Below are 7,740 nucleotides of genomic sequence, written 5' to 3'. Positions count from 1 at the left end.
CAGATAGACCACATCCACAGCCTTTCCCTCGTCCACCAGGTGGGTCACCTGATCGTAAAAGGAGATCAGGTTGGTCAAACAGGATCTGCCCCTCCTAAACCCGTGTTGGCTGGGTCTGATCCCTTGTCCATCCTGTAGCTGCTGTGTGATTTCACACAGGATAATCCGCTCCATAACTCTGCCAGGCACCGAGGTCAGGCTGACAGGCCTGTAGTTACCCGGGTCAGCCTTGCAGCCTTTTTTATGGATTGGGGTGATATTTGCCAACTTCCAGTCGTAAGGGACCTCCCCAGTGAGCCAGGATTGTTGGAAGATGGTGGAGAGCGGCTTGGCAAGCTCTTCTGCCAGCTCCCTCATTACCCTAGGATGGATCCCGTCTGGTCCCATAGACTTGTGAGGATCCAGATGACTCAGTAAGTCACTAACTATTTCCTCCTGGAATACAAGGGGACTATTTGGTTTCCTATCTCTGTCTACCAGCTCCAGAGGCCAGTTGCCTTGAGGGCCACCTGTCCTACTGGTAAAAACTGAGGCAAAGTAGGTGTTAAGTACCTCAGCCTTCTCCTCATCTTTATTAACTATGTTTCCCTCCAAGTCCCTCAAAGAATGGAGGTTTTCTTTACCTCTCCTTTTGTTATTAATGTATTTATAGAAGGACTTTTTATTATCCCTAACAGAAGTGGCTAATTTAACTTCAAATTGTGCTTTTGTATCCCTGATTTTCTTTCTGCATGATCTAGCTGTCTTCCTGAATTCTTCGTAAGTAGCCAGCCCTTTCTTCCATAGTCGGTAAACTCTCTTTTTATCCCTGATTTCCTTCAGAATCTCCCTGTTTAACCAAGCTGGTTGTCTTCCCCGCCGGCTTGCCTTTCGGCACACCGGTACGGCCTGTTCCTGTGCACTCAAAACTTCCTGCTTAAAGCACATCCATCCCTCCTGGACTCCCTTGTTTTCAAGGGTTGTTTCCCAGGGTATGCTCTGGACTAGACTTCTGAATAGGTCAAAATCTGCCTTCCGGAAGTCCAGCGTAGAGGTTTTATTGTTGTTTCTCCTTGAATCTCTGAGTATTGAAAATTCTATTATTTCATGGTCACTGTTTCCCAGGCGGCCTTCAACCAGTACATCTCCCAACAGCCCTTCTCTGTTTGTAAACAGCAGGTCTAGCAGGGCCTTACCCCTGGTAGGTTCATTTACCAGTTGATGAAGGAAATTGTCCTCTATACACTCCAGGAATTTCCTAGACTGCCTCTTCTCTGCAGTATTGAGCTCCCAGCAGATATCTGGCAGGTTAAAGTCACCCACAAGGACAAGGGCTGACGATTTCGAGACATCTGCCAGCTGCTTGTAGAATATTTCATCCCCTTCATCATCCTGGTAGGGCGGTCTGTAACAGACACCTATGATGATGTCGGCCTTGTTGGTCTTTCCCTTGATTCTGGTCCACAGGCACTCAACCTTATTGTTGCTGATCTCAAGTTCAACAGAGTCAAGAGACTCTCTAACATATAAAGCCACCCCTCCACCTCTCCTATCCTGCCTGTTCCTTCTGAAGAGCCTGTAGCCATCCATGGCAACACTCCAGTCATGCGAGTCATCCCACCACGTTTCTGTGATGGCGACTACATCATAGCCTTCCTGCTGCACAATGGCTTCCAGCTCCTCTTGTTTGTTACCCATACTGCGTGCATTAGTGTACATGCACTTCAGGTGGGCTGTTGATTTAATTCTTAACTCAGGCTTTCCATCCTTAGGTTGATCACTGGAGAGCCCGGTTCCAACCCCTTCCCTCTTCAAACCTAGTTTAAAGAGGCAGGTTGTTGCTCCTGAAAAGCATCCAGTCATCATCTTCCTGAGGGCATCCTTGAGCTCCTGGTTCCTGAGGCTGTAGATGAGGGGATTCAGTGCTGGAGGGACCACGGAGTACAGAACTGATACAATAAGATCTAAGGATGGGGAGGAGATGGAGGGAGGTTTCAGGTGAGAAAAAATAGCAGTGCTGACAAAGATTGAGACCACAGCCAGGTGAGGGAGGCACATGGAAAAGGCTTTGTGCCGTCCCTGCTCAGAGGGGATCCTCAGCACAGCCCTGAAGATCTGCACATAGGAGAAAACAATGAAAACAAAACAACCAAATGATAAATAGACACCAACCACAAGGAGCCCAATTTCCCTGCGGTAGCCTGAGTGTGAGCAGGAGAGCTTGAGGATGTGTGGGATTTCACAGAAGAACTGGCCCAGGGAATTGCCCTGGCACAGGGGCAGGGAAAATGTATTGGCTGTGTGCAGCAGAGAATAGAGAAAGCCAGTGGCCCAGGCAGCTGCTGCCATGTGGGCAAAAGCTCTGCTGCCCAGGAGGGTCCCATAGTGCAGGGGTTTGCAGATGGCAACGTAGCGGTCGTAGCACATGATGGTCAGGAGACAAAACTCTGTTCCAAGGAAGAAGAACAGCAGAAAGACCTGAGCAGCACATCCTGTGTAGGTGATGGCCCTGGTGTCCCAGAGGGAATTGTGCATGGCTTTGGGGACAGTGGTGCAGATGGAGCCCAGGTCTGTGAGGGAGAGGTTGAGCAGGAAGAAGCCCATGGGGGTGTGCAGGTGGTGGTCGCAGGCTACGGCGCTGAGGATGAGGCCGTTGGCCAGGAGGGCAGCCAGAGAGATGCCCAGGAAGAGCCAGAAGTGCAGGAGCTGCAGCTCCCGCCTGTCTGCCAATGCCAGGAGGAGGAACTGGGTGAGGGAACTGCTGTTGGGCATTTGCTGCCTCTGGACATGGGGACCTGTTCAAGGAGGAAAGGACAGTGACTGTGCAGGGCAGACTTCTCTGGGAAAAGCCAAAGCCCTTTCTCAGAGGCCCATCCCTGCTCCTCAACACCTCCCCCTTGACCATGTCCAGGTGACCTTCCTTCACTGTGGTTGCTGGAGCCCTGATTGCTGCTGGCCAAGTGTTCTGTGAGCAGCAGGACCTCGGCCTGCAGGACACTGGGCAGTCAGCCCTGCTCCCCCCAGTCAGGGCACAGGAACAGGGAGGGCAGGGCCAGTCTTGGGGGGTGAACTTGGACAAAGAATCTGCTCCTAAGGCAGAGCAGCTTGTCAGCAACAGCACTACCAGGGTGCAGGTAGGGGGATGGCAGATGGCAGAGGGAGAGATTCTGCTGCACTCGGGGAGAACAGAGAGGCCTGTGAGGCAGGAGGATTGTCTGAGGCCTCGTGCAGAGTGAGGGGAGCTGCTCTGTCCCTCTGTCCTGTGCCAGCTGCCCTGCACTGGCACTTTTCTGAGACACAGCTCAAAGTTACACTCCTGTGTTCCCCTGGAGAGCAGAGGGACCCATGGCAGAGAAAATGGCTCCCCTCTATCCCAAAGTCAGGGAGAGTCAGCTCATTGCCAACCTCCCAGAGCCCAGAGCCCCACGGACACAGAGAGCTGGGACACCTCCTTGCTGTGCTCAGCCCTGCACAGGAGGAGCCCCAGGGGCTGGGCCTGACTCTGCAGCTCAACCTGCCATTGCCAGAGAGCCTGTCAGCAATAGCAGGAGCACCTGAGCAAGGCAAGGAGAGAGACAGCCGGGCCCTGAGGAAAGGCTTTCCCTTCCAGCCCTGCACAGCCCCTCCCAGACAGCCCCAGGGCAGGACAGTCGCCCTCAGGCCTTGCTCAGCAGCAAATGGGCACAGGGCAGCAGAGATGCTCCTGCTCTAACCTGCACAGCTGAGTTTCCATTCCCACCAAGCTGAGCCAGGCAAATGGGGAAGCACAGATTCGGGAAAGCAGAGACTCAAGCACAAAAGCCCTGCTCCTAATGTGCTCAGGAAAAGTCCCCTCTGAAATGACCTGAGCATAGGCTGGAGCTGTGAGAAGCCCTGATGCATCATGTCAAACACTCTCCAAAGCAACAGGACCCTGCTCCACCACGCCTTCCCCCTTCCACTCACAGCTTCTCCCCACAGCACCATCTGTAGCTCCCTGGGCAGGCTGAGGGTTGATCCTGCAGGCAAAGAGTTCCTTTCCTGCCACACAGAGCCCTGGGCTGCAGGACCCTGCTCTGCAGGACAGCCCTGGGCACCCCTGGCTGCACCCCCCTTCACACCCTGCAGCTGTCCCTGGAAGGAGCCGTCCTGCCCTGTCCTTCTGATGGTGCCCCAGGGAAGCCCTGCCCTGGAGCTCCTCCTGCTCCTCTGCAACAGAGAAACTGTGGAGTCCTCCTAAAAGATCCTCCAGGCTGTGGGATGTGCCAGCTTCGGGAGATTCCTCCAGGCATACAAGCAACATTGTCCTGCATGCACAAACTTACCATGGAGAGGCTGTGAAAATCTCTCCCCCACTGAAGTTTCAGCTCACTGTCTTTCCAATCCTGATTCCCTTTAACCTTTTCCTGCCCTGCTCCCCTCCCCTCGGTGCCTGCAGGTAGTGCCCTCAGCCCTGCTGGGCTGTGCAGAGAAGCTGCTCACCAGCAGAGCTGTCTCTTTGAAGCTCTTCTTGCTTGCCAGGAGCTCCCAGCTCAGCAGCACAGCAACAGCCCCAGGCATTTCATGACCCTCGGGGGAGTTGATGATGTTTACATGAGACTCAGTCCCTGAGAGAAGTTCAAACAACTTCTCAAAAAGTCAAAGTGAGATTGAAACACTAAAGTTTCTTGTAGTGCTAATGAGTCTCACTGAGGGACACAACTGAGAATGTCTCCCTGGGTTCCAGTTAGAGCAGAAAACTGCAGACAGTGATGACAAGGATGGACAAGCAAGGGAAAGGTGGCTCTGATGCTGAGGAAAACTGGACTTGTTTCCTTAATCCAACGGGCCAAGCCCTGACCCCCAATCCCTGGGAAGGCAGATCCTGTCCCTGCCTCATTCCTCAGGGCTCTTGCTGGGGCACTGGGATGTGGGATGTGCAATGCCAAGGGCAGGACCACGGGGTGGCACCTGCCAGGCTGCTGAGCAGGGACAAGGAGGCCATGAGGCCCCAGGCTGCAAGGGCCACTTGTCTCCTCCTGGCATCAGGGCCACAGACAGCAGCCATGGCCAAAGGCCTGCAGAAGGTGGCTCTGTCAGGGCCTTTCAGCTTCTCCCCCTCCCTCTCTTCTCTCCAGCCCAGGCTGTCCTACGGTGTCCATGCCCTGCCCCTTTCCCTGCAGGCTGTCGTCATCCCCCCGGCTGCCCCACCTGGCTGGCACCTTCCTGCACTGACATCTCTGCGTCCTCCCTGGCTCTTCCTGGACACACAAAGCCTTGGGCTCATCCACACTCCTCCTGGGTGACGTGTTGCAGTACAGCATTTTCGATGGAGTGAAATTCCTTTTTCCTCATGTCCACTCAGGACCTCCCCAGCTGCACTTGGCATTAATTCTTTCTTTCTCCTGCTCTTTTCTGCTCTGACAAAAGGATCCACCATGTCTAAATCCTCCCTTCAAGCCCTCTGAGGGCTATCCTGTACTGTCCTCAGTCTCCACACCATTGAGGCCACAGCTCCTTAGCCCCTCTCTAGTGGTCATGTGCTTGAGACCTTTCAAGCCCATTTTGGGAGATCTCTGGGCACTCACAATTGTTTTTGCAAAAGAAAATGTCGTGCTCATAGTCTAAGTAAATCACAGTTACCATGACAACCAGCCAACAGTCCCATTACTATGGTCAGTTACCATGGCAAATAGAATACATTGCCATTGCTATGGTCGGTTACCATGGCAACCATAATACATTCCCATTGCTACAGTCAATTACTGTGGCAAACAGCATACTTCCCACTGCTACACTTGGTGACCATGGCAACCATCATAGAGTCGCGTTGCTACGGTCGGTTAACAAGGAAACCATTATACATTCCCATTGCTACAGCTGGTTACCATGGCAACCATCATACATTCTTGTCACTATGGTCAGTTTCCATGGCAACCATCATACATTCCCATTGCTACAGTCGGTTAGTATGGCAACCAGCATACATTTCCATTGCTATGGTCGGTTACCATGTCAACCATCATACAGCCGCATTGCTATGGTCAGTTACCATGGCAACCATCATACATTCCCGTTGCTTCAGCCAGTTACCATGGCAACCATCAAAAAGTCCCGTTGCTACAGTCGGCTACAATGGCAACCATCATACTTCACACTGGTACACTTGTTACCATGGCAACTGTCACACATCCCCGTTTTTTAGGTTGGTTACCATGGAAACCATCACACAGTTTTACTGCTATGCCCAGTTACCATGGCAGCCATCATACATTCTCCATGCTACAGTCAGTTACCATTGCAACCATCATACATTCCAATTGCCATGGTGAGTTACCATGGCAACCATCCTACATTCCCATTGCTATGCTCAGTGACCAAGGCAATTATCACAGATTCCCATTTCTATGGTCGGTTACCATGGCAACCATCACACATTCCCATTGCAAAAGTCAGTTACCATGGCAACTATCATACTTTCCACTAGTACAGACGGCTACTATGGCAACCATCATATAGTCCTATTGCTTTGGTTTGTTACCATGGCAACACTTATACATCCCCGATGCTATAGTCAGTTACCATGACAACCATCAGACAGTCCCATTGCTACAGTGAGTTACCATGGTACCATCATACGTTCCCATTGCTATACTCAGTTACCATGGCAAACATCACACATTCCCATTTCTACAGTCGGTTACCATGGCAACGATCATACTTCCCACTGCAACAGACAGTTATCATGGCAATGAGCATACATTCCCATTACTGCAGTTGGTTACTGTGGCAACCAGCATACTTCCCATTGCTGTGGTCAGTTACCACTGCATACATTTGAATTGCCACAGTCAGTTACCATGGCAACTACCATACATTCCCATTGTTATGGTCGGTTACCATGGCAACCATCACACATTCCCTTTGCTATGGTTGGTTACCATGGAAACCAGCATACATTCCCATTGCTACGGTGAGTTACCATGGCAACCATCATACTTCTAACTGGTACCATTGGTTACCATGGCAACCATTATACATTCCCATTCCTATGGTCGGTTACCATGGCAACCGTCATACCATCCCATTGCTATGGTCAGTTACTCTGGCAACTTCTTGGTTCCTCTTGCACAGAAGCAGATGCAGATCAGCCTCCCTGTTGTCCACCAACCTGCCAGCTGTGCTGTCCCAAGGGCTGTCTTGACCAAGACCCTGCACAAACCTCTGGGACTCTTTGCATCCTGTCATGGTGCCTTTCCAGTGAATTACAGGGTTATCAAAGACAACTTGAACGGGCTCTTTGTCTCACTCCACAAGGTCACCCAAACCACTCTCTCCTCTGGCCCTCACCCACAAAAGTTCACCCAAGTTGTTCATCCCCTAGAGCAGCTGCAAAGGTCCAAGAAGCTCCTTCCCACTGAGGACACCTCTCTCCTGCTCTTTCTCTCCTCTGTCTCCTTGGCCTTCTCTCCCAACCCATCACAGCCCTGCAACCTGGGAACTGTCTCAGCAGGCCTGGGCTGTTATTGCCTCCAAATGGAATGAAGACAGACTTGGGGCTGCAGCTCCTCCTGCCTGTGCCCCACACACAGGGCATTGGGGCCTGTCTGGCTGCAGCCCCTCAGTGGGGGCACCGGGGGTAAGAACAGACTTGCAGTGGGGAAAGCTGCTCTGAAAGCCCCGAGAGCTGGGCTGTGCAGAGGCTTTACTGACAATGGCCTTGGGGGTGGACGTGCTGGGACTCAGGCCCAGGGGAAAATCCCAGGCTGGACCCCTGAGGAGATCAGCACATGCTGCTGAAAT

At 52.2% G+C, this 7,740-nt stretch overlaps 1 pseudogene; it reads right to left on the bottom strand.

Annotated features, from left to right (window-relative positions):
• Positions 1-1,801: 1,801 nt before the first annotated feature.
• On the bottom strand, positions 1,802-2,776 carry LOC113980025 (annotated as a pseudogene).
• Positions 2,777-7,740: the final 4,964 nt, after the last annotated feature.

The sequence above is a fragment of the Neopelma chrysocephalum genome, unplaced genomic scaffold, assembly GCF_003984885.1.
Source record: "Neopelma chrysocephalum unplaced genomic scaffold, ASM398488v2 Primary Assembly neopelma1_91745, whole genome shotgun sequence".
Classification (NCBI taxonomy): Eukaryota; Metazoa; Chordata; class Aves; order Passeriformes; family Pipridae; genus Neopelma; species Neopelma chrysocephalum.
The sequence above is the reverse complement of the archived record's forward strand: the minus strand, read 5'-3'. Positions and strand labels throughout refer to the sequence as shown.